Source organism: Rattus norvegicus, chromosome 7 (genome assembly GCF_036323735.1).
Source record: "Rattus norvegicus strain BN/NHsdMcwi chromosome 7, GRCr8, whole genome shotgun sequence".
Taxonomy (NCBI): Eukaryota; Metazoa; Chordata; class Mammalia; order Rodentia; family Muridae; genus Rattus; species Rattus norvegicus.
The window spans coordinates 56,900,556-56,927,560 of record NC_086025.1 but is presented as its reverse complement, the minus strand read 5'-3'; the positions used below and the strand labels follow the sequence as shown (position 1 = coordinate 56,927,560).

Sequence of the window (27,005 nt, the reverse complement as noted above, 5' to 3'; positions counted from 1 at the left end):
TGAAAGATACAACAGTAAACAGAGTGGACAAGGAAGGAAGGAAGGAAGGAAGGAAGGAAGGAAGAAGGAAGGAAGGAAGGAAGGAAGGAAGACAAACAGGGAGGGAGGGAGGGAGAGAGAGAGAGTCTTTGCTTAGTTATTTAATCTTTGCTTCTATAATGTAAGCTCTGTAATCCTCTCTTTTTTCCTGTCTTTCTTCTCTCTCTCTCTCTCTCTCTCTCTCTCTCTCTCTCTCTCTCTCTCTCTCTCCCCCCCCGCCCGTGTGTGTGTGTGTGTGTGTGTGTGTGTGTGTGTGTGTGTTATGTCATGTGTGCAGATGCCCTGTATCAGATGGAGACAATATCATACTATGCTAATGAGTACTCTTAACGCTCCAGCACTCATTCCCACTCTAAACAACTACTTTTAATTTCCCAAACATAGCACAGCACTGCCCGACAGCCACATCTCTACCTGTGTGCTCCCTGCTACTTAACATTCTGTTCCAACTGCCCTTTCTCAGCCTAACTCCACTCCACCTCCAGCAAGACTTCCCGCTTCACCCCTGTTCCAGTTTCGCAATCCATCATCAGACTCCCCAAGCCATGTGAACATCTCCCATGGCAGTATTTGCAGCACTAAACTGTCAGAGCACAATGATTCATGTGTTCCTCTCTAGTAACACGTTCTCACAGAGCACAGAACCACGGGCTCTGATAGTGTCATAGTCCAACATCTGTGTGGTAGAGCTCCCAAAACAGAACACCGTGAGCTTCACCTTCTTTGTTTGTTTGTTTGTTTGTTTTTCAAGACTGTGTTTCTCTAGGAAGCCCTGGCTAGGTAAGAAATCACTCTGTAGACCAGGCTGGCTTCAAACTCAGAACTCCTCCTGCCTCTGCCTCCCTACTGCTGGGATTGAAGGCATGAGTCACCGCCTGGGGAGCCTCACAGTTTTTAACAGAAACCTTGTCACCGGGTTCCACAGGCTTCACACCAGCCTCTCTGGTTTCTCTCCTTGGGTTGGAAAGGCTCCCTGCTCCTTCTCCTGCCAAGATTACCTTCTCTGCATGTGAATCGCTGTGGGTCTCTGTACGTACATAGTTCCTCCCCAAATAAGAGTACCAGTCAAATTCGATTGAGGAATGACCCAAATAGTTTCATATTAGCATGAGCACCTTTTCAAAGGCTCCCTTTTGCAAGTACAGACACACCGTTAGGGTTTTAATATATAAATTTTAAAGGTGCAGCTATAGCATAACAAACAGCAGATGGCCAGTCTTTGCTTTCAGTCCTAACCACGTCCATACCATCTTTGCTTTATGAGTTTCTCGGAGTTCTTTGCTGTCTGAACTGGAATTTTCTTTTTAAGAACTTTATGGTTGGTTATCCCTTAGATGAATGCAATGTTTTTTGATTAAATGCATTCCTAACTCTCTTCTTTCTAACTTTCTGCCATCACTTCTTCCTCTTGACTTCACGTCTTTTTTTGGGGGGGGGTTACATTTTTTTTATATTTTATTATTTTTTTTATTAACTTGAGTATTTCTTATTTACATTTCGAATGTTATTCCCTTCCCCGGTTTCTGGGCAAACATCCCCCTAATCCCTCCCCCTCCCCTTCTTTATGGGTGTTCCCCTCCCCACCCTCCCCTCATTGCTGCCCTCCCCCCAACAATCCACGTCTTCTTTTTGAAACCCACTCAATATACTTAGTGCTATCAGTGTGTGCTTTTGATAGAGGGCCATCCCCTGGAGGATGGGCAGCCTACTGGGGACTGACAGAGAGAGTCAGTAAGTACCTTTCAGTAAGTTATTCTCCTTGAATATATTGAGACAAAAATAATAGGGTCTGGGGGATGGATTGATGGATAAGAACATTTTCCTGCACAAGCCTGAGAGCCTGAGTTGGGATCCTCGACTCCAGGGTAAAAGCCTGATGTGGCCAGATGTGTTCCACCTATAACCCCAGTGCTACAAGGGAGGGTTGTGGAGACAGATTAATCTCTAGGTTTGCTGCCTGGTCAGTCAAGCTAAAAGTCAGTGATCCCCAGTCTCAGTGGGAAACCCTGTCTCAAGGGGATGTGGTAGCAAATGACAAAAATCCCTTCTGATTGGGAAAACCTTCCCCTATTAGAATTTCCCATAAATTTGGTAAATCTTCAATGTGATAAATCTTTGGTCTGCAATCCAAAGAGATAATATGTATAGGTGTTTGATTTGGTGTTGAATTTTTTTCCTGTACGTTGCTTAGCATGTGGAAAGATGAACTCTCTGTGTCTCTATGCACGTGTGTGTGTGTGTGTGTGTGTGTGTGTGTTGTGAACTTTGTAGCCCTACAATGAGATCCCTGACAGAGTCTACATAAAAAGGAACAAACCTTTATTCAGCTAAAGGTTTCTGAAGGTTCAGTCTGTTGGCCTCAAGCACCAGTAGTAACCTTTGTCACTATATCGAGTGAGAATGGAGTTGAGGGGTGGGAGAGGCAAGGGAGAACAAACAAGAGATAAAAGCAGAAAAAGGAAATGATAAGGCCATTCTTGGTCACAACAAGCATCAGAAAAACTATCAAAGTGTTACAGAGTAAATACTTCACACCCCAAAGACCTACAGTCTCCCCACGTCTCAGATGTCCCAAGCGCCTATATGCTCCCCTCCAATAATGCCACGGTGCAGACCAAGATGTCAATCACGATGGACTCTTCTATTCAAACCATGGGAATGTATACATTGGCATGTGCACAATGAGGCTAACAGATTCTCAAGGTGCATTCTGAGACATCACACACTTCCGTGCACCATCAGCGAGACCTAAGTGCTCTTTCCTTTCTAGTTCAGGGCGCCCTTACACAGTGTCTTCACACAGCCTCACAGCTGTCATGACAACAGGCTCTTCTGTCAGGAGGAGAAAGCAGCTAGTTCTCCTAATGCACGAATGAACCAGGAAGACGTCTGAATAACAGAACTCCCAAGAGTTTGGATGACACCATTGCAGCCCTGCCGATCCTGCCCGTCTGGTTTCAAGGCGATGTCTTCTTCACACGGGTTGTTCATACATAATGACAGAATGAAGAGAGCATGGGAGGGATGGCCCGGTTTCACTTCCCATTTACGGCTCTGCATGTTTCATCCTTAAAGAGCACCATAAAAATGATAATGGGCAATCTAGGCACTGAAAATACACGGAAGGCATAGAGTTTCGATGTTTTGCTGTGACAAATGTTTCTGAGGGAAAAGAAATTGCTACATCCCAGCAGCAAACAAGCCTGATGTCACAAACACCGAAAGCTGTACTTAGCACAAGTTTTAAAACTGAAACAGTTGGCATGGAAATACTACGAATTGGAAAAAAAAATAGAAGTATACCTGCATTCATTTTAATTATTCTTAACATAATTAAAGTTAGTACATTTTTAAAGGGGTTTCAGATGTGAAGGAAAAAAATCCCAAAGATAATACAGTGAATTCCAAGAATCCTTACATCCTGTTTCCCCTCGTTATGATTCCAAGACAACAGACTAATGCCGATACATTCTTACTAACTAATGTCTGTGCCTTTCCTCCGATTCTCCTGTTGCTTCAGTTGTTTTGTCTCTGTGGCAGGGCCTCAGGTAGCCCACACCAGCCGCACACTCATTAATAGCTGATGTTGGCCTTGAACTCCTGATTCCCCTGCCTCTACCTCCAAGTGTTGGGAGTGTAAGAATGTGAAACACTCCGTTTTATGCAGTTCTGGGATCAAGAACTTGCATAATGCCTAGGCACTCTAGGCCAGCAGGTACTGTATGGACCGAGCTGTTTCTGCAGCCTAAACCTTAGTCAGACTGTCCGCATAATCTCTGATAGTCTTCCATGCTCTGGCTCCCGGCCCCACTGGGTTGTTTGTCCTGCTTCTCAGGTTCCTCGTGTCTATTTTTAACTATTTCGTCGAGTGCTCTGACTGATGATCCTGAGATTTCTGGGGAGAACTGAGCATTGCAGAACGCCACTCACATTTGATATTGCTTTAGGTTTTATGTATGTTTGGTTGGCTGGTTGGTTTGGATTTTAATTTAAAAACAAAAACTATTCTTTGAGAATTCCATGCATTGTATTTTGGTCATACTCACCACCAAATTCTCTCAGATCCACATCCCCTCTGTACTCAAATAACTTTGTATCTCACTTTTTTTTCTAAACCTATTGAGTCCAACTGTGGTGTCTGTATACTCAGAGGTATGGAGCCAGCCATGGCAATGTGTTCAATGTAGTAGATACCACACCCTTAAAAGAAGTAACTCTTCCTCACACAGTAGCTAGAAATTATCAATTATTTTATTTTACTTTATATTATTTTTGCTACACAGGCCTCACACCCTATGGGAGAAGCTACCACCATTACTTTGGTAAGTGGACAGAGTAGAAACCTTGTCTCCTAATGATGTACTATACTCACGGAACATTACGTCTCTCAAAGCTCATCAGAGAAGCCGAGTTCTGTCGTAGATAGCAATTCACACCGAGCCTTACGGACTGCTCAAAGTGCAAAGAACAAAAGGCTTCTTCGGAGTTCTCGGCTCTAGATGGAATATTTACGTCACAGAGCCTCTTGGCAAAGCTCAGGAATCATCGTAGAAGACAAGGAGGAGAGGTTGGCATTGCTTGGCATGGTTAAACAGAGACTGCATGTCTGGGGCAGCAAGATCATGGAAGCAATGAGCTCTGCTTATCAATCACATTTGTGCATGATGTCACACTGTCTGTCACTGACGTCAGCCTTCATCACCTGACCTGGGTATGTCCGTAGCTCCTTTGAGTAACTATGGTAAAGTCACTTCTTCTCTACACTATACCATTTAGAATGAAGACATTGCATGCAGCCTATGTTAGGGAATGGGGAGTCACAATTCTCATGCTTGCGGGTGAAGAAGCTATATCAGTGATTTAGAGGCGAGAGATGGAGCCTCATCTCTGAGAACCTGTACTTGGGTGGATGTTCCCCAGTGGCATATCAAAAAAAAACCTTTATTCCTTTATTATTTTTATCTTTCAAATACGTAGTTGTTCTCTCGGTGCTGTTATGCCTGTATTCCACAATTTTATGTTAGTTCAAATTTTTATTTTAATTCAAAATTATTAATTGATCTTCTGACTTCTCCGATCCTTTTTTTTTTTACTGCCACGAGTGCTGTTCATTAAGTCACATATTTGAGAGTTTTCCAAATGTCTTTCTAACTTCTATTTTAAGCTCGTTGCCATCTGTGTATGTATTCATGTGGTATCAGTCTTTTAAATTTGACAAAGAATGTCTTATGAATTAGTTCGGTCACTCTTGGCCAATGTGCATACACGGCTTGAGGAAAGCAGACTCAGCTGTTGTTGAATGGTGTTCTCTACAGCTGTTGGCGGGACGGAGCTCACTGAGAGTGCTGTCTAGTTCTACTGTGTGCTTCTGATTTTCTGCTCAATTGATCTGCTCCTTACTGGAGGAGAGGTGTTGACATCTGAAGCCGCTACGGTAGGTCTGCTCGTTTTTCTTTGCAGGGCCAACAGTTTTTACCACAAAGGATCTGGTGTTGTGTTTGGGGGTATTCATACTGCTATTCCTCCTTGAAGAACTAATTCATTTCTGAATGTCTCTCTGTGTCCTTGATAATTTCTCTGGGGGTGAAATCTTACTTTGGCTAAAATTACAGTGGTGAGTTTTGCTTTTGTAAAGCCAACCATGCTGATACAGCACACGTCCTTTCCTGCTCTTTTAATTAAAACACGAGGATTTACTGAGTTGGATCATTTTTCATTCAGCCCAATGCTGTGTTTTAGTTAGTTAACTGGGATAGTAAAATCAATCACATTTGGGGTCATCATTTCAGAACTGGATTAATATCTAACAAGCTGGCAATGTCACTGTATTATTTGTGTGGCCCTGCCATGTGCTCCCTTTACTGTGAGAAGTTCGAACCACACAGCAGACGTCTCATGGGATCTTTGCACAAACCAACCACAAGCACACTTCTTAGTTCTACAAGAATTTGCGATGTGCATTTTAAATGGATCCAAGTTCAGCTTCAGAAAACAGAATTTCTGTCAACATGTGGTTTAAGAATCATACAGCAGAGGATTGCACAATTCTCTCCCCTACTTCTTATGATATCATCGTTTATTTTATGACTCACCTATTGTAGCCATCACATACATCCTCAACATCATGTCTTTGAGCCGATTTATTAAGTACATCATGAGAAAAACAAAGGATTTTACTTTCCTTGTATTTACTTCTTCCTACACATTTACTTGTTCACGTAGACCTGAGTCTCTGGGTTTACTCAATCCTTTTCCTTTCCTTTGAGAAACTTAGTTCATCATTTTGGAAAGGGCGAACGTGATGGCAAAAAGAAGCAACATTCGGTTTTGTTCATCTAAACAAGTGTTTGCTAGTCCTTTACTTCTAAAGAATGGCTTCCCTGGACACGGATGGGAAGGTTGGTGTTGTATTTCTCTTCACTCTTTAAATACCACATCCCACCCGCATGGGCTCTTGTGAGTTGCCCACTGTAATTCTCATCCTTATTCTTGTACAGGTTAGACCAATTCACAACAGGTTAGACCAATTCACAGCTTCTTTCAGAACTTCCTCTCCATTTCCTGGAACATGGATATTACTTATCTATGGAGGCTGGTTAGTCCTTTATACCTCTCTTGGTGTTTTCTGAATTTCCTAGGTCTGACATTTGGGGAATTTTTTCATCTGTTTTTCCTTATGACATTTAATTATACGTGCATTTTACCTTTTGATACTTCATCACAGTCGTTGTACGTTTGCTTTGAATATTCCCACTGTAACTATGGATCTTTGGACTTTAGGCCAGGGTTCCTAACTTCCATAGCTAAGCTCGGTGAGCTCTTGCTTAGCCAATCCATTCCCTCAGCAGGGAGAGCCCCAGCAGGGCTTGTCTGGCTGCATACACCTGACCCCTAGCGTTTCTTTTAATTTTTTTTCTTGGATGTTTCTGTCTTTTCTTACTTCTCCCATCTGTTCATGCATATTGTCTGATTTTGCTATTAGAGCCCTTCACAACGAATCACAGTGGTGTAAAGTCATCTTTTGAAGAATTCCAAGTTCTGTGTGAGACCTGATTCTGGTTCGGATGCTTCGTCTGTTTGCCTTTTCTTGGTGTTTTCCCTTGCCTTCTAATATAACTAGTTACTCCTTCTGTAAGAGTCCTAGATGATGAGTTGGATAACGGGACCAAGGTAGATGCTCTAGGGCGTGAGGGTTTGTGATGATCTGGCTAGCATCAAGCTGTTTAATGTTTGCTATAGATGGAAACGTCAGAGCTCCCACGCTCCTCTAGTACTCGGGTCTTCTCTCCCATGCTTTCTTGAGGACTCATCCCGGTATAGTTTCTGCACCCTGTAACTCAACTGTAACCCTCATTTTCACACAGGAGCCCTGTCATGGTGACTAGAAAGAATGGTGCATCTCCCCTGTTGGATAACAAAGTAAATCTTCAGGGCTTGAGTAGAGAAATTTGTTTTCTTCAAGAAGAATGGGATTCTGGGAAAGCTTTTGCCTTTGGAGGAGACCCTTGTTGCAATGCCTACTAGGGAAGATTCAACAGTAGGTATTCTTTTCTCCTTTGTGAGCCAGCAGGATCTTTGTTTGTTTGTTTGTTTATTTTTTCTTTTATGAAAATCTCCTGTTCCTGGAGGTTGGGTCCAGTGAGAGCCCTTCCTTGTCCGCTGAGCCCAACATTGTCTCACTCTAATGCACACAGCTCCCACAAGCAGCTCCTCCGGGTTCTTATTCTCACTATTTCTGCTGCACAGAAGTAAATCTTGCCACTGTCTAAACTCACCTTCTCCCCAAGATTTACTGGGGGAGGAGGTACTGCTCCAAGATTGCTGGCAAGCCCATGAATATCACTTCTTTCAGCTTATTCAACTTTTCTTATTACAAGGACAGAAGCGGTGGCTTCTAAGTTCATTATATGGTGAGGACCTTACACAGTTGTTATATTTCAATGATTAGTGATGTCTACTTATTTATTTACATATTCACTTACTCTGTGTAGATCTCTTCTTCCAATATGTGGGGCCAAGGAGTCCAACCCCTGTTTCAATCTCAGTAGCAAGCACTTTTTCCCACTAAGCCAGCATTCTTCCTTCCTGTTTATGTTTTTATGCTTATTTTTCTAGGACTGTAAATGCAATATAAAGAACTGATTATCAGCTCACCATACCACTAAGCACTTGGGGAGAAAAAACTTCATTCACTTATTCAATAAGTACTACGCACCCATTGGCTGGGAGAACATATTCTGCACAGTAGGGATGCAGTGATGAGGAAGGCACCTGTGGTCTCTGTCTCATAGAACAGGATTTTATGTTCTATGAGAAAGACAGACACGAGATATAAACACAGAAACATTAATCTTGGCCTTTAAGAAGCTTCTGAGAGACAAGGCAAAATGGAATGACATTAAAGCAATGTTTCTCAACCTATAGGTCATGGCCCCTCGGGAATTCTCAGATATTTACATTACAATGAATATAAGACCAGCCTGCATATCAGATATTTATATTATGATTTATAATAGTAGCAATCTTACAGTTATGAAGTACCAACAAAAATAGCATTATGATTGGGGGATACCCTGCTCCTCACTGTGGCAGTAATGGTCTATAAGCAAGCGTCTGATTAAATGTTCTCTTTCATAAGAGTTACCTTGGTCATAGTGTCTCTTAACAGCAATAGAACCATAACTAAGACAGCAGGTTAAAGCACAAGCAGAAATGCTGTTTAACGAGAACGTCTAGGAGCCCCTAGAAAACATTAGGAGCTGTGAAAACATTAGGCAGGGGCAAGACTACAGAACTGGGATTTGTAAGGACATAGAGCCCTTTCCACGGACCATTTGTGGGGCTGGGGAGGAAAGTGTGTGTCCCAGACCGCCTCCGTCTTCATTGTCAGTCAGAGAAATATTGAATTTCACACCCATCCTCCCATATAAATGCCCTGCAGCTCTCTGCAGAGTCTTCTACATCGCATGGAGTAGGTAGGAATCATCTCTGTGTGAGGCCTCCGAAGGATAGAGAGCTTTGTGTGCTGAGGGAGCCAGTTCAGCCCAACAGGCGCTGGGTGGCTACACGTGATGGAGCGCTTCTGGACACAGCTAAAATCTGCCTTGCCACCATTTAAAATCCCCAATTTTAGAGTAGCCCTGCCCCCCCACCCCGTCCCCCCCCCAAAAAAAACCTCTCTACAAGGATGACATAGTCTATATTTTTGCTGTCGAATTCAGAAGCCAGGAACACACTCAGTCATTCACCACTTGAAAAATCCTTCCTGTCCATAGAGAACAGAATTCTTTAATTTTAACTACATAACAGCGTGTGGTCAGTGGCTGCAGCGCAGGGCAACATGAAGCAAACTTACTCTTTCCACACAGAGGATCCCAGCCTGTCCTTCGAGCTGTCTCTTTTCTACTTTGTAGCTGGGGATAACGGGCTCCCACTCTCAATGTTGTTCCCATGACAGCTGTTGTAGCCACGCATCGTTACTGACGCGTCCTCATTCACTCACATTCAGCTCAGGTCCCTGGGACCACGAGACCCCTGAACTTTCATGCAGATTTTCTGTACATGCATGCATAGTTTTGAGAGGAAGGCTTTCAGAGCTTCATTCAGATTCTCAAAGGAAGTCCCGACACCCCCTAAATGGAGGCTGGGGTGGGAAGGGAAGATGAAAGAAAATGAGGCACAATGGCAGTATTAAAGTGAACTCTGAAATATCATGTAACAAATAAAAGGCCGAGATGAAAGACGGTCTGACCGCTGCAAGCCTCCGCGGGTTTCTTCAAAACCGCCTATACATTTTTTACAAAAGAATTGCCTCAGTTTCTTTCCAAGACACGGCAAGCATTCTTTTCCTCTGACACAGTAAATTAATTTAGCTTGACCTGTGCAGCTCGTGGTTATGTTCTTTCCAGTCGAACCACCCTTAAAAAGGTCTTTCTAGGGGCTGGGGATTTAGCTCAGTGGTAGAGCGCTTACCTAGGAAGCACAAGGCCCTGGGTTCGGTCCCCAGCTCTGAAAAAAAGAACCAAAAAAAAAAAAAAGGTCTTTCTATATGTGTATAGCTATATATGCCTGCACAAAACATTCCTTACATCAAAGGTAAATAAAAATATACTGTGTACATTATTTGGGGTAGATTTAAGGTAATTTTTTTATTCCCCTTAGATATTTTTTCTCCTTTGACATGACAACTCAAAGGAAAGGGAAAAAAGAAGAGGAAGAGGAGGAGGAGGAAGAGAAGGAAGAGAGGGAAGAGGAAGAGAAGTAGAAATAGGAAGAGGAGGAAGAAAAGGAAAAGGAGGAAGACGAGGAAGATAAGGAGGAGGGACAGAAGGAAACGGAGGAAGAGAAGGAAGAAAATACCCCTCAAAATATTTTCCTTCTGTTCAAGCCATTTCTAATTCCCCTGGTTCACACCAAGCTGCCTCTACGGAGAAGGATATATATTTTAGAAAACACTGAAGGAATTCATCTTACTAAATCAAAGGATGTGTGCTGTCAAGTAACGTGACCTCCACTGACCTAAATCAAGACATCTCAGCACAGCCAGTGCCATTTCATCCGATCTTTAAAGAACTCCAGGAAGGATAATTCTGTTACCTTAAATGGCAATTTATTCTAGTGCCGTCAACAAGGGGCCAGGTATAACCCTACATGAAAGTGAATTTGCAGGTACTACATTGCCTTTTCCAAGAGTACACACATCAAGTAAAAGCCGTTTGGTAGTTGTGGCTTCTCCTAATACATCTTAATGTAATTCAAGCATTAAAATTGCAAGAGAAGACCCCTAGGCATACTGAATATTCAGTGCTTGAGTTTTCTAAATTCCAGGGTTTTATAGCACTTTAATCTATTCCTAGTCTATCCATTTATTTCTCTTTTTTCAACATTAGATTTTCACAGCTATGCCTGCCTACTACACACACACACACACACACACACACACACACACACACACACATATTTTCTCAAGAAACAATACTCCATCTTGACAGAATTACCCAAAGGTACAAAGGTACTTCATACAACAATTAACAAGAAAGCAAAGGATCAAAGTATGCAACTTTTCAACCTACCTCCTTGCAACTCAGTCTTCCTGGAAAAACTTCAAAACATTTGAGTTTCCCAGTTCTAAAGAAAGAAGCCACTGTACCACATGAACAAAAATTCCTCTAAGTCAGCATTCCCTAGCGTGAGCAGCAGAACCTGAGGCCGGTCTGGTGAGAATTAGCTCCCGATAACTAAGCTAGACAGCCGGTTATCTACGTGACTATTAGAGACGACATAGAGCCTGTACCTTTTCAACACCTACCTGCACGATCCGCATCCCTATTCCCCAGCATCAAGAGTGAGGATACCTGTTAGCCCAACTCCCTGTTCCAATCTCGCTCCTAGTGTTTTCAACCCAACAGCCAGAGGGATGATAGTTTTAAAATAAAAGTCAGGTCATGTTGACGTAACTCTCAACATCCTAACGAAGCTCAACTGGTTTCAAGCTCATGAAAAGGCCAGCTCCCATCGCTACCCTGCCACAGAGTAATTCCTTCAGGTCGATGTCCCTTCACCCAGGAAGACCCATGAGTAAAAGCTTCCAAGCTCAGAATGGTAAGTTCACCCACTGTTTCCCTGAATGCTTATAACTATGTAAAATGTTGTAGACTTCACTTCCCTTAGTTTTTGACTTGTTTGGTCTGTCTTGCACCAAGAATATGAGGTTTGTGAGCAGAGGGATTCAAACACTCTGATTGCTACATAGCAATCGCTAAGTAAAGTCAGTGCATACATTTAGTGAACATACGCAGAATAAGAAGAGAACTGAGAAGATAAGGAAAAATGACCTTCCTGACTTGTCTAAACTTGAAGACGTATATAAATACAACATCGCTCTTCAACATTTGGGGTTTTTGTTTTGTTGAGAGATAGAATCTTACAATGTAGCCCAAGCTGGTTCATGGTTAATCCTTCTAACGGTCAACAAGTGCTGGGGTTACAGGCATGTACCGAGACCACTCTCTGTACCGTTTTAAAAAGTAGAAAGACCATTTATTACAAAAGCAATCAGAATGCTCATTAAAAATATCAAAATGAAGTCTTAGCAGGGTTCAGCAGACAGCAAGCACTTGGGCGCTTCTAGCGCTGGCTTCACTGCACAGTTCTTAGGATGAACTCTTGAGAGTTCAATTGCTGGCCACAGACATGCATCAAGGGCTGGGTAACAATTCAGCTTCGGAGCTCCTCATTTGCTCAAAGCCTTTTCCAGGATGTTACCCAGATCTCAAACTGTATTCAGTGGCCATATGCTTTTATAGAATTTGTGAAGATGAGATCTCGATGTGCTCCCACTGTGACTGCTGTCGGCACTCACCATCCTCTTCAGATCTCCTTTACCCAGCAGTCCCTTACACTGAGGGGCAGTGCAGCAGGCACTGGCATCCTCCAAACCTGGCAGCACAAACTGACCCAAGGGTGACATTATGTTTTGGTTCTGCGCCTTTTATCTATTGGTTTTGATATCATTTTCAAGGACAATGATTAATGACTGTTCCAGAGCAGGAATATTCAGAGATGTTTCCAACTCATCCTGCCGGGTCAAGGGTCATTTCACAATGAAAAGGCCTCCTGCCAAACCGGCACCAGAAATTGTGTCCAGAAAAGGGAGAAGAAAGAATATTTGAAGAATACTAAGTCAAGAGTCAGCCTGTAAAACAAAACAAATCTTCCAATTAGCAAGTGTCTAAATTTATATGTATAAATCTATAAGCAGAGGATTCGGTTCCCATCAGTGGTTAAACTCAAAGAAAGCTCTCCCTGTTGAACATCTCCCTGTTGAACATATATTTGCTATCATGAGGACATGCACAAGAAACACAACCAATCTACCACAGGGGTGTGGACAGCAGCTATGATGGCTCACGAATGATCAAGTCTTACATAACTTAAGCATTAACATAAAAAAGAGGGAGGAACGTAATTGGTCGAGAGTGCTTGCCTTACTTATGAGAAGCCTTTAGCCCAATCCAACACTTCATAAACTGAGGGAGGGGCACCTGCTTGTAATCCTAGCCCTTGGGGACAGAGGTGAGAAGATCAGAAGACCTCTCCATAGACCTGGAGGCCAGCTTGAGGCCCGTAAGACTGGGCATACTGTGGGGAATGGGAGTGGAGAGATGGCTCGGGAGTTAAGACTATATTTCACCCATGCGGATGATTGAGGTTTGGTTCTGAGCACCCACATGACTGCTCAGAACCACTGATAACTCCAGTACCTGGGAATCTAAACGGTCTTCTGGTCTCATAGGTACCAGGTGTGCACAAGGTACCTATATCTGTAGGCAAAATACTCACAAAGAAAAATTTAAAAATTAAAGGATATGGAAAGGGGAGATGAAAAAAAGATCCACAGACCCCACCAGAGGATTCAGCAGTCTTCCCTCTACCTTTGTAGCAAACTGTGTAAAATTACTGTGGTATATGAAGTCGATCTGACGGTTACCAAGCTAATGTAAGAAATAAATTACTTCACAGGAAGACCACAGAATCTGTTACTAAAACCTGTTCATAAACCAAACGCAGACATATGCTCAATGGCAAAGCGGAGACAACCCTAGTGATCCAAGAGAAACACCATTGAGGTTCAGACCAGGGCATTCACCGCAGAGTGCAAGAGATTGCAACTGGGCTTTGATCTTTCGTAATCAATTCTTCTATGAATAATCTGTCTGAGGCCATCGGAGCACGGGTGTTCGCAGCCTTGACCTGGAGTGCGCTGATTTAAGCTTGCCACTTAATAATGTATTTGTGACATTTGTGCTGCTTATCAACTTTAGAAAATGTGACTTTTTTTCCCTCATTCCAACCTTTACTTCCATACTTAATTCTGTGTTCATATTTTAAAGACCTGAGACTCACTGGGCCCATCGCTGTCTCTGGCTAAGGATGCTTTAACTCGCATATCCAACTGCTGAAGTTGCCTCTGGCAAGAGTATACCAATGGGCCGGTTCCCATAAAGTTTCAGCAATGGTGGATATTAGCATTTATTCTCCATTTGGGACAGTCTGAGAGAAAAAACTGTCCCTATCATCTGTGAGCACTGACGGTGTCACATGTTTTCACACAGGTATCGGGCATATTAATACATTTCCTGGTAGCTAGTCTATTCCACTTCTAATGCTGGTTTCCGTCAGAGAGGCAGTGGTTATCATGTGACTGGCAAACAAATGAATGCATAAATAGGTCAAGTATGACAGAGTAACGTCAGGAAATCGAAATCATTAATCCTAAGAGTGCTAATAAGCCAAACATAGACGTTATCTTTAAGAGTGAAGCAGAGACCAGTTAGAGGCTATTCCAGTGATCCATGAAAGACACCAGTGACATCTAGGCTAAGATGCTCTCACACAATTAGTGTTACTGATGTGTACATTCCTATCTTACTCAGATATTTTTTAAAGATTTATTTATTTATGTATATGAGTACACTGTAACTGTCTTCATGCACACCAGGAGAGGGCATCAGATTCCATTTCAGATGGTTGTGAGCCACCATGTGGTTGCTGGGATTTGAACTCAGGATCTCTAGAAAAGCAATCAATGCTCTTAACCACTGAGCCATCTCTCCATCCCTGTCAAATACATATATTTGACACATATATATCTTCACTTAAATATTTTACCTATCAAAGACTAGGTTATTCATCTAGAGAGGAAGTTCTTGCTGGGAAAGAAAACAGGACATATTAACTCTATCTCATATTTCCCCATCCCTCCCAAAGCACTCAGCTGAAGTAATTTAAAAAGGTAAAAATTTAAACAAAATCTAAGTTCTTTATATTCTCTCTCCACCAACTAATCGGATGGTCTAAATCCATTCAGTCAACAAGAGTTCAACATAGATGGCCAGCGGGAAGTGTAAGGTGTGTGGCCAAGAGAACATTCCTTCAGCCTGCTCTTAATTGTGGATTTAGACTTTTGTCCTCTAAGGCTGCATCACCGACCACTGACATAGCAACCACTGGCACAGCCACGCCTTCTAAGACTCATTTACACACCCCCACCCGCCTTATTCTTTTCCGTTCACCTAGTTCTCAGAGTCCTAAAACTTTTAAATATAAAAACACAGCTACCAAGAAATGAGGAATCTGCTAAGCAAATTCTATGTTCTAAACGAATATAAATTACAGTTAATCCTGGCCCCTGGGAAGGCTTTTGAATACATTAATATAACTGGAAAATATAATTTTAGAAACAAAAGTAGTTATTAATTATGAGAAACAATAAAGCATGGTGCCAAAGAAACATTCAGCAATTTTGGCGTAAATACTTTTTAAAAAAATTTTATGTGTATGAATATATTTCCAAATCCACCAAGACAAATTTTAATAACATATATCTTAATAACAATATCTGTACAAAATTCAAAATTCTTCAGGACAAAAATATCTTTAGAGAGCGTGTAGGTTCCCAATAAACTCAATCATACAGTGGTTTTTATTTTTTTAAATATAAAAGTTGCAGAAAGCTATAGAGAATATTAAGTATAGAGCTAGATAAATTTTCATAGGATGAACACACTGAGGTCAACATCCCCAGATCATGAAGATCACTATCAGAATTCAGACAGTCCTAGCATGCCTTCGTCCAAATCATGATCTCTGCACACAGAATAATCACGTCCAACTTTTAAGATTGTAGGATAGCTTGGCTGTGTGTGTGTGTGTGTGTGTGTGTGTGTGTGTGTGTGTGTGTGTGTGGTGTCTGTGTGTGTTTCAAAGCTAATCTGTAGAGTTGAAAGTTACATATACATTATCATGTATACATATATATGTTTTCTGTGTGTATATATGTGTGAGACAAAGCTAGTCTATAGTATAAAAAGTTAAATATACACATATGTATGTTTGTGCTTATGTATATATGTTAATGTATATATACACACATACATGCATATATACAATGTGTATGGTTGTTTTGACTGTTATTATGTCTGGACATCACATATATTTCTAGTGCTTGAGTTGGCCAGAAGAGAGCATCAGATCCTCTGGAACTGGAGTTATGGGTGGTTGGGAGTGAGCTAACATGTAGGCTCAGGGAATTGATCCCTGGGCCTGTAGAAGAGCAGCCAGTGCTGATACCTGCTGAACCATCCCTGCAGTCTCTGAGCTCTGCTAACCTACAGTGTTAAAAGTTAAATGTGATATTCTGTGTGCAGAGAGCATGAGATGGAAGAAGGCATTCTATTACTCTCTAAAGTCTAAGGATGTTTAGTTCATGATCTGGGAATCACAGTGTATATTCATACTGTGTCTGGCCTCCTTGTCTTATCTTCTGGTTGCTGGGCATGAGAATAATAGTTGGCCCCCCTACGCTTTACAACAGAGCAAGCAGTAAACAGTTCTCCATCCCTCTTGTGACTTCCGCAATTAGGCTCTTCTTCCTGTAAAGTTCTAAAGTTCAAACTTTCAGTATGAATCATCAAGAAACAAGCTCAGTGTAAGCTAATACATTGATTCAGACTTCATGACTTGTAGAATGACTTGTTGATGGAGACCGAACTGCTATTCATTACACTCATAAAATGATGATAATGATGACCTTTATTATATAACTCACCAATGTAATTTGAAAAGGTACTGTTTAATATGGGAACAATTGGAATTATAATTATAATATATTAATTATAAAGTGAATAAATTATAAAGAATATCTTCCAAAATCAAAGAGTACAGATGCTTTACCTAGTTTTCCTTTGCATGTATGTGTGCATGCATGTTTACATAAACGGAGACACACATGTGTTATGCACATCAAGGTCATAGGTTGACACATATGACTTCCTCAATCATACTCCAACTTATATATTGAGACAGGACCTCTTACTTGATACCAGAGGACACCAGTACAGCTTGTCTATCTAGCCAGCTTATCCTGGAAATGCCCTCTCTCTGTCCCACACATTGGGATTGCATTAATCACCAGGCCTATCCAAGATTAGCCTAAGTGCTGGGGATCCCAACTCAGGTGCTTACACTTGTACAATGAATGTTTCTCCACTGAGCTATCTCCCCAACTCACATCATCTAGTTCTAAGTGCATCACTGGAAACGACCATGTTCTCTGCCCCTCACTCTCTATCTGTAACTCCTAGCAACACCTCAGATGGCCCACATGTTTCCTGAGAAGGAATGCCACTGTATAGGTAATAGAGCTTCACGTAGTCACTTTGGCATTCCCTACAGACTTATACCAGTTGGTTTCTACTTTATTCCCTCTCAAACACTAGCCATTACTAGATTATACCCAAAAGGAGAAGCATTTGCTTCAAAGGCTAAGACAAAAAAAAAGGGGGGGGGAGCAGAGAGAGGATACAAATTACTATTTTTAAAAATACTGCATTTCCATCAGCTTGGTCATTTTCCTCTGTGCAATGACATTTTCATTTTCTTTGCTTGATCTGACTTCTAACCAAGTTCATTCTTAAATTACAGGCAGCTAAGCCTTTGAAAATTTTATCTGCTGCATTCAGGATCCACAGAGACAAATGGGAGAATTTCGGACCATGACACAGCCCCAGCTCGAGACCGTAGAAGTTAGGGAAGACCAGGGTGTCTAACCTCAGCAACAGCCTGGCTCTCTAAGCTTTCCATTGTGTGGACTTCTCTCCTGGTTAGGTCATTGACTGAGTCCACTGAGAGGTCGTGTGTGACCTCCCAAGGAACCAAACTAGAAAATATATGACTTGTCCCAAGTACAATGGTAAATTCTGAACACTTGGATTCCATGGCTCCATCTAAGGTTCATACATCCACAAGTCATAGAACTCCTACTAACAGCAACAAGAAAAGCAAAAGAGCCACCCTGCTGTCTTACAGGAGCAGCCACCTCTAGACGACTGTGAAATTGCCTTTGACCTGCAATTCACTAACACTCAGGTGTATAAGCATTTCAGCGGCCAGGTCTGCCACACTAATCACTACTCAAATTCCTCAAAGCCAGTCAGCCCCTGTACACACACACACACACACACACACACACACACACACACACACACGCATCAAAGCACATTTAGAGACAGCCATTTAAGGGTGAATTGTTTCTCTATAAAGAAAAAAAAAGAAAGGCAGCCATATAAGTGAGGTGAATATGACCTTATCTCAAAACAGGGTCTTCACAGTAATTAAATGAAGAGGAAGGCATCAGTGCATGCCCTAATCCAATATGGCTGCCATCCTTGTAAGATGAAGATACTCTGGGGACTTTTAGACATAAGAGAAGAATGGTACCAGATAACTGAGGAAGAAATATAGACACTGGGAACTGAGGAGACAGCGTGTGAGCAACGCCAGAAGCTAGAGAGCAACACGGGACGATGCTGACCATAGTCTCAGAGTGAAGACAAGCCTGCCACCATCTTGACTTGGGGCTTCTGCTTCAGGCATTGTGAATCGAGAGCTTGCCACTGTCTTTGAGCACCCAATTTTTCCTGCTGTGTTGTGGCAGCCTTGGGGAACAGTTGTACACTAACTGTATAGAAAGTCTGGCTTCCTCAAAGCCCTTTCTTCCAAGACTCCAGACTGCAGGATCGGAGGAAGAGGATAATCTAGTACAGTTCACTGAATTTGTTCGGTTCTCCATTATCTGTGAAAAGACAAAGTGCTGTGAGCAATTAATCAATTTGCCTTTGAGAACGCATTCTGTACTTCCCTCCTATCTAAATGTAGGAGACTAGCATCTTGGGAATTCATCACTCTTCAGACAACTGTAAGAGCTAAAACACACTGAGTGTTTCCTACGCACCAAGCTCCTCTCTAAGGAGCCCTGCATGTTAGCTTATTTCTTTCTTGCGGCTGTGAAATTAGCGTCCTTGTAAATCCAGAAACAAAACAACAGGACGCCTGCTCGCCCAAAGACAATGGCAGACAGTCTCAGACAGAGTCAGTTTCTTCCCAACCGAGGAACGACTGTGAGAAGTCACCCTGGAGAAAGGGTGAATCTCCAGCTTGCCCTGTTTCTGCTGGGGACCTTTCTGCTTTGACCCATTCTTCCACCGCAGGCACTGATCAGATTATCACATGAGGATATAAAGACCCACGTCCAGCAGGGCTTGAGTCCTATATGCAAATGTGGTGTTCCTTGTTTGTCCTAAGGCAAGGGGATCAAGCACTTTGGTTTAAAGGGCCTTGCATTGAATGACATCATACAACACTGTCAACCAAGCCCTGAGCAGAGAAGGTGACACTGCAAGCAAACGTGCTTTCAGATGCTTAATTGCCTGATCTCTCTTTAGGAGCAGGCCTTGCTCTAGCGTGACCTTTTCCTGATTTACAAGCTTGAAGTGCTCCCCTCCTCTCTAATCCCCCTTAACATGCACTGTTTCCAAAGGTATTTATGGGAAACTAACCCCGTTTGAATTACCACTGTTCAAGGATTGCTTCTTTGACATCCACTTACATCTCCCCAACAGCAACTTTGTTGGTGCCTTGTCCAAGCAGATATTCAAACCAAGTGTGTTCAGTGAAGACTGGATAGATATATAATGATCATTATATTAAGCTACTAGTTCTGCTTTAACAGTAACTTGAACCCCGGAGTCAGAAAATTCAGCTCACTCAAAGGTATATAAGGGAATTTCATTTTAAAACTTCAGTTCTTATCTACTACAAAAACAGTAATTCAGACGTAAAGTAAAAAATACAAAAAGAAGTGTAAATTGTTGCTTTGTAATAAGGTCTCAACATATCTTTATGTATCCCAAATGCAGATCCAAAATATAAAGCCTCCTCTGAACAATAGCTTTTCAAAGTCAAAGGAATCTCAGTGTCGCATTAGCATAGCTATTCTAACACCAGAGTTGCAGCTCACTTTCCTGTACATGGCTCCTTGACATCTGCCCAGAGAGTGACAGAAATTGCCTTTTCAAAATGGTGGTAATTAATTTTTTTTAAAAGTCAATCATCTAGATGTTAGGCTTCTATGATGTGTCTCAGAAGTTGTGCATCAGGGCTTTATCATGCTGTTTTAGGGAAAATAACTGCTGGGTTTGGGGGAGAACTGGGTTCTAGTTTTAGCTCCACCGTACAGTAATACAAGAGGTGCAGGCGACACAGAGTCCACAACTTGTGTCTTTATGCTTCATTTTCTTTTTAAATTAGTCAATGACTTAATGACTTTATTGAAAGAACAGTCAAAGGAACGAGTTAATTTACTGACTAGGCAGCGCATGTAGAGCTCAGCTCGGGTTTCTATGCTCCCTGCCCCTGGTCTATGCGATGGCACTGGCTAGCTGCAGACATTCATCCTGTCCTTCTGGGTTTGGGTGGCAGTAACATATATGTCCAAAGTCTTCATTGATTGATGTGGCAGAAGATCTGCATGATGGCTCATGAATAGAACTAAAAACAAAACAAAGTGAAATGATAAGGGAGCATCGCACAATGACTCACACCCATAATACCAGTGTTTGCGAGGCTGAGGCAGGAGACTCACTGTAAGCCTGAGACCAGCCTAGACCACAGAGTGAGACCCTGTCTCACACAAGCCCTCAACAATACCAGCAACAAAATTAGAAGATGGTAGCGACCTTTTTCCTGCCATCTCTTACTCTCGCTCAGTTGAAGACAAGCTAAGTATGATGTATGGCGTGCGCCATGGGGAGGCTTCATGAGAAGGAATGGAAGAACTCTGGTCAACAGCCTGTGAGGAACAAAAGCCAGCATTGCCAACCCAATTGGTTCTGAACCCAAACTATATGAGAGGGAGTAGGTTCCTCTCAAGTTTTCGGGTGAAATTGCAGTCCCTTGCTTATCTTTGTCTGGGCCACTGTTTGTGGGAAGCCTGAGGACAGAGATACCAGCAAAGTTGTCACTGAGCTACTGGTACACAGAGCAATTTGTCACATAGCAGCAGAGAGCTAAGATAACTCTTTGAAGTTAGTAGATGTCATGTGACTTACTGGTGAACAGAAGTTCAATAAACAGGGTGACTGGAAGTCACACAGCCTTCTTGATTTTAAAGGGATAAAATGCATCTTGTCTTAGTTATTGCTTCTTCTCCCTTGTCTTCTTTTCTCCTGAAATGTAGAAGTCATGCCTCAAAGAGCAGCTGTCCCAACCCTGAGCCCCCTATATGGCCATGGAGCTGCCTGCCACCAGAACACTAATCAGTCGCCTTCCTCCTGATGCCTCGCTGCAGAAGACACAGAAACCTTTGATCCTGCTGTTGTTAGAGCCAAACGCAAGTTAAGTTAGCCCCTTTCCAGATGTGTGGGAGCTTCAGGTTTCTCTATAAAGGAAAAGGTGCCCGACAGCTTCCTACCCAATCAATGATGTGAAGCTTTCCTCCTTCTAAAACTCACGAACATAAAGCATGATGGTTACTTTCTTTTAAAGAACTCAAAGCTCTGACTCATAATGATGAGAACAAGTGCACGATTACTAACTGTGAATGGACTTTCACCGATGTTTTTGATAAACAAATCCCAAATGAGAAAGACAAATGACTTATGTCTTTCTCACATAAGAAGAATCTAAATTTAAAATTATATATGGGTATATGAATAGTTTAGTTAGATGTGTGTAGAGGGTAATGCAACTAGGAAGAAGCAAGAAGTTTATGAGTTAGGGGGTCCTAAGGGAGGGGAGAGAAGAGGGTGATACATATAGCTGGTGTGGAAGCAGAAGAGGGGCTCCCTAGAGGAAGGAAGGGGTCCAGCGGGGACATGGGAGAGGACCTTGGGGAAGAACGACCAGAGACAAAGTTCAATGGCACAGATGTGTGCAAACGTCCTAAAGAAACGCATTACTTGGTCTACTAAACAAAAACCTTAATGTAAAAAGAATAAGGTTCATGGGGGCGGGGGGAAGATACCTCAGTTGGTAAAGCATTTGCCACACAATCACCAGAACCCACAGAAGAACTGTGCGTGACATCCTGCACTTGAAATTCTACTGCTAGAGAGACAAAAACATGCACAACCTTGGTGATTATTGGCCGGTGAGTCTAGACTAACTGGCAAACCTCAGGCCAGTATAAGACCCTGTCTCGAAAACCAAGGGAGAGAACACTGAGGAAATAAGGTTCTCTTCTGGCCTCCACATGCACTCACATGTACACATGCATGTGCACTTGCACACAAATGAGCAGGCAGGCATGTGAACACAGAAAAAAAAGTAAGACAAAAGTACGTCATTAGCAAGAAACTACAACTCAGCTATTTAAAAAAAAGGTTTAAATATTTCCCTATGCTATTCATTAATTTAAGTGAGTTGTGTCTTCAAGAAAATTCACAAGATATAAACCCACTAAATAGCAAGATGAAAGATGCGGGTGCCATCTTTGTAGCCTACAGCAGTGCTCCTGAGCCTTCCTAATGCTGTGACCTTTAATACAGCTCCTCATGCTGTGATGAGCTACTTCATAACTGTAACTTGGCCACTGTTATCAATTGTGATGTGAATATCTGTATTTTCTAGTGGTTTTAGGTGACACTTGTGAAAGGGTTGTTCAACCGTCCTCCCCCTAAAAGGGATCACAACCCAGAGGTTGAGAATCACTGACTTACAGGGTACTGTCCAGGCCCTTCGATGCTCCCACTGAACATGTACTGGACATTTTCCCCAGGAAGAATTAGAGCATTTGCTTTGCACAACATCTACTTTCTAATCAGACTTCCAGCAGAAAACACCTCTCCCCACCAAGAAGATTGAAAGCCCGCCTTCTATCTTGGCAACACACAGAAGACAGCAATTACAGCAAAGACAACGCCGACGAAGATGTTCTGGTTAGAGGAGATACATTACATGACTACAGCAAACAATTTCAAAAAAGAAAAAGAAAGAAAGAAAAGAAAAAGAAAACCTCAAGAAAGCAAGCCATACTTAGGAATGCATGGATAAATTAAGCCTCTGCTCTCTACTTAAAAGCTGAAATTCAGAAGCAAAGAGGAAGCTGTATTTATGGAGAGCCTGCAATGAGATGCAGACATCCTCATAACTGCACGAGTGCCTGGAGAACCAAGTCTGGGGCAAAATGATCTCAGTGTCCCTGAAGGTTAATGACTGTCGTCAGAGCACATCACTGAGGTAAACCTGAGACCATGATGAAAATACACTATGAGGCTTGGTTACTGCATGACTTGTTGTTTGTAAGAACATGCAGAAAGCTGAAATTATCATTATTGGGTTTGGGTTCTTTTACCCATGACAAATCCTTGAACCAAATCCATAAAGCATCAGGACTGTGTTGCTTCTACTAACAATATCCACCATCCATTCCCTGCTTGATTTGTTTCACATGTTGTTCTAAGATTTGTACATGTACTAAATCACCTGATCGTCAAAACTGTAAGTTAAGGATATTAGTACCATACCCATTCTATGGATGATGAGACTAAGTAACTTGTCCACCAACTAATATGTGACAGAGCTATATAGATAGTCTCACTCTTAACCATCCCTGACTAAACGTTCAGTTAGAAACTAGCATCCAACAAGTGGGACTCCTGGTCTTTAGTTAGTTGTGCTACTCAGTCAAGATCTCATTCTTTAGTGTGGACAAACGGAATATGTAGCTCCTCTTTAAAACATGATTCATAAGCAGATTAATGTCAAAATCATGCTAGCAACTTCCTCTCCTTGTCTTCTGCTATGAAATAAATAACCCCAAATTCAAAGACTTAAAAGCAACAATTGCTCATCCCAGGACCCCTCAATCCTAACAGAATTGCTCTCTGGCTCACATAATATCAGCTCAAATGGCTGAGAAGCTGAGGGTGGGCTGACTCAGGGCCTGAAGGCTTGATAGCCTTGATGGATCTCAGCATCTCAGGAGTTGACGCTAGCTCTCAGGTAGGACCTTGTTTGGGCAGCAAGGCAGTCTACCTACACACTTACTCATAGCTAGCCAGATGGCTTCCAAGGGCAAACGCCCCAGGAGAATGAGGAAAAGGAAGGACATGATAATTATGTGAATGGCTTCCGAACTAAAACCTATCGCTTTCAACTCTTGGTCAGACAACTCAGATTCAAAGGGGAAAGACATCAAATACATCCTTGAGGAAAAGGATGTCTGTGCTATATTATAAAGAGAGTGTGTTATCATATGCAATCGACTGAAGCAGTCTGGAAAATATGACATCACAGTGAGACCATGAGAGCATTCCAACGTCTAAGAATAGTGGATCCAACATTACAAATAATAAAATTAGATAATGTCAACAATATCCTGCTTATAATTAACTATCTTATGGGTTATTTTAAGAACAAAATATGTACTACATAAATGTCTTCTATGATAGGATTCAAAGACATTCTGATTTATAATGTCATTGTATATGATTCAATGTCAACCTCCTCCGAGGAATGTAATGAGGCCAAATCACCTTTCTAATAGGAACAGTTAGGGAAATACGAGCTGATACTGTTAAAGATTAGATTTCTCCATCATCGAGTTAAAGGGGAAAAGTGAGCACAGCCATCCAGGCCTTCAAAGATAAAATGTCATTTTCGGCAACACCTACTACCTCTGAGACATTTCATCTCACTCTGAAAAAGCACTGTAAATCAAAATCTTATTTCACTTCACCAAGATGGCACGTCATTTGTACATCCTTTGCTGGGGACCCTAGAAAACAACTCCATCACAGTAATTCCTGTGCATCCAGTCAATAGTCAGCAACAGCCATTGATTTCCTTCTGATGGCAAGCACTTGGCATCCCCCATCCCCGTGTCTACAATCCAGGGTGATCCTTACAAATGGGCTGCATGCTCTGTTCAACCTTCATCAGCCTCACCTGAAAACCCTACTCTCAGCTGCAATGCCCTTTCCCTACCTGACCCGATCTTAAGAGGTTACTTAACCCAAACCCAAATCTTGGCTTCTATGCTCTTAATTGACACCCAAAGTCCCAGCAATTGTTATGGTGGATCTGGCAAAAATCTTGTGTGAAAATTATCTGAAGGCATTCAAACTTACAAAGGGGAACTCCATGAAAGGCCACGTAGAGGCAAGAAGACTACACAGAGCTTCAGCCACGCAGTGTCTGCTGGGCAGATAAAGACCTCAATGGGCTGATCGTGGCCATGTTGGCTTACCAAAGGAACTTAACATAGGTCAGAGAAGGTGAAACAGGTAATAATGGAGTTGAGTTCCTGGGTATTTCTAGATGAGAGTGGGAAGTAAGAATGAGGAAATCAGTAGATCAAAGGAACAGGTGAGAAGAAGAGAGTGGTAATTTAATTCCTCCCCCAGAAGAACGGAGGCGCCGCACAGACAAGTTCCAGTAGCTCTAACACAGAACAGTTTGTGTCTGTGAGCTACTCAGTTAATAATCACTGAGTGGAGCTGAGTGACCACGGTAAATGGGAACGATCTTCAAGACACAATGACATGAAACCTTAAAGGCCCAGCTTCCCTCCCTCTTCAGGTAGGCTCTTCTCCACACCATCATCTACTTGCCAAGGTACTCTTTCTCCTGTCTCCAAGTCTCAGCCACAGTAGAACACCAACCGCCTGTCCCACATGCAGGCTCGAGTGCAGGGCTGGGTCTCCATCACACATGTGAAGGAACAAACACAGATAGAGCTACCTGAAAGACATCTACTCACATCTACACGATCACACACCTGTGCAGTCCCTCCCCTTATGGAAATGGGCATTACCTTCAGCCTGGACTATTTAACAGCTTGTGGGACTGATCCCTCATTAACAGCATCCTACGTCTTGGAGTCATAGCCTACAAATAGAGCTATTTCCCTGTCAGCCTCATCAGCCTGCTGAAGAGCAACATGGATGATGCCTGTCCTCAGATGACGTCATTTGTCTGTTTCCTTTGAGAAAATATTTCTTGGAAACTCCCCTTCTCCCTGCAAGTCCCACCCACCATCTTGTTTTGAATATCTACTCACTAGCACTGATGGACATGCCTTGGGAAAGCCAAGGGATAAATGTCCTCTATGCTGTCACCAGCCTAGCCTAAGTTCTAGCCTCACCTCACTCATTAACTTGCTTTCTTTGGTCCAGTCATTTCACCCCATTTCTGTCTCCTCACTTATAAAACTAGAGGTGAGGAGTAGAAAAATCTACCAGCCTCTTCCAATCACAAATTCTTCAAATCAATAAGTAATTAGGGGAAAAACTCCAAACAATAATCCTTCTCAATGGTGCAAAGTAATGTAGAAAGGCAATTTTCCTCATAATCTAAAATGTGTTGCTTACTTCTTCAACCAATAAATAAGGAAATATTTGCAAGCACTCGCTACATACAAAGCGCTGGGTCACTTCTCTCATGTTTCCGAATCTGTATTTTAGAATATTATCTGTTTGAGTTTTGATCAAGGTTTTGGGAACTTTAGATTATTGGTCCAATGATCTAAATTTTAGATTATCGGTCCAATTTTAGATTTTCGGTGGATAGAATATGATTTGTTGATTTATCCAATTACTCAAGAGATCGTCAGATGAGAAGCTAACTTCCTCTTCACAGACTCTGGAGAAGGAAAGGCTGACTTGCTCGCCTTGCCATGGGAGGTGCGGTGTTCATAAGAGTGGCTAACATGGTTGACTTTGTGAGCTTAATATAAAGGAGCAAATGGTGATCATAACTACTACATATCTTCCTACAAACAGAATGTCATCCTCACCACCATGTATACACGCTGGCTATGGACCAGCTCAAAGTGCCATCCTGACAACCAATCCTTAAGGAAGGCATTATTTGTCCCATAAGCAGATTACAAGATTATAAAACCATAGAAGATAGGAGGAATCACCAACTTTTTGCTTCCGAACTGTCACTACCAGAGGGCATGAGCAGTCTCCCAGCAGCATCCTAACATTTTGGTTTCTGAGTGAATCTGATGCTCTGTGTAAATCTGTGACGACTTCAGGGTTAGTGCGTGCATTTACCGGAAATTCTCCTTGGTTCTTGGTAGAGAGCCTAACTGCAGTACAGTCCAGGAAGATTTTGCTGAA

General features: G+C 42.2%; 1 protein-coding gene and 1 long non-coding RNA gene across 3 annotated transcripts in view; both read right to left on the bottom strand.

Moving 5' to 3' along the window:
* Positions 1-27,005, bottom strand: part of Grip1 (glutamate receptor interacting protein 1) — a 657,377-nt gene that overhangs the window by 550,317 nt on the left and 80,055 nt on the right. The gene's annotated exons all lie outside the window — the stretch shown is intronic.
* The window catches only part of LOC134479879 (uncharacterized), a 64,186-nt gene continuing 37,373 nt past the window's right edge, over positions 193-27,005 (bottom strand). Inside the window, exon 2 of the long non-coding RNA XR_010053722.1 lies at positions 193-27,005. This exon is cut by the window's right edge and continues 24,102 nt beyond it. This is a non-coding gene — a long non-coding RNA (uncharacterized LOC134479879).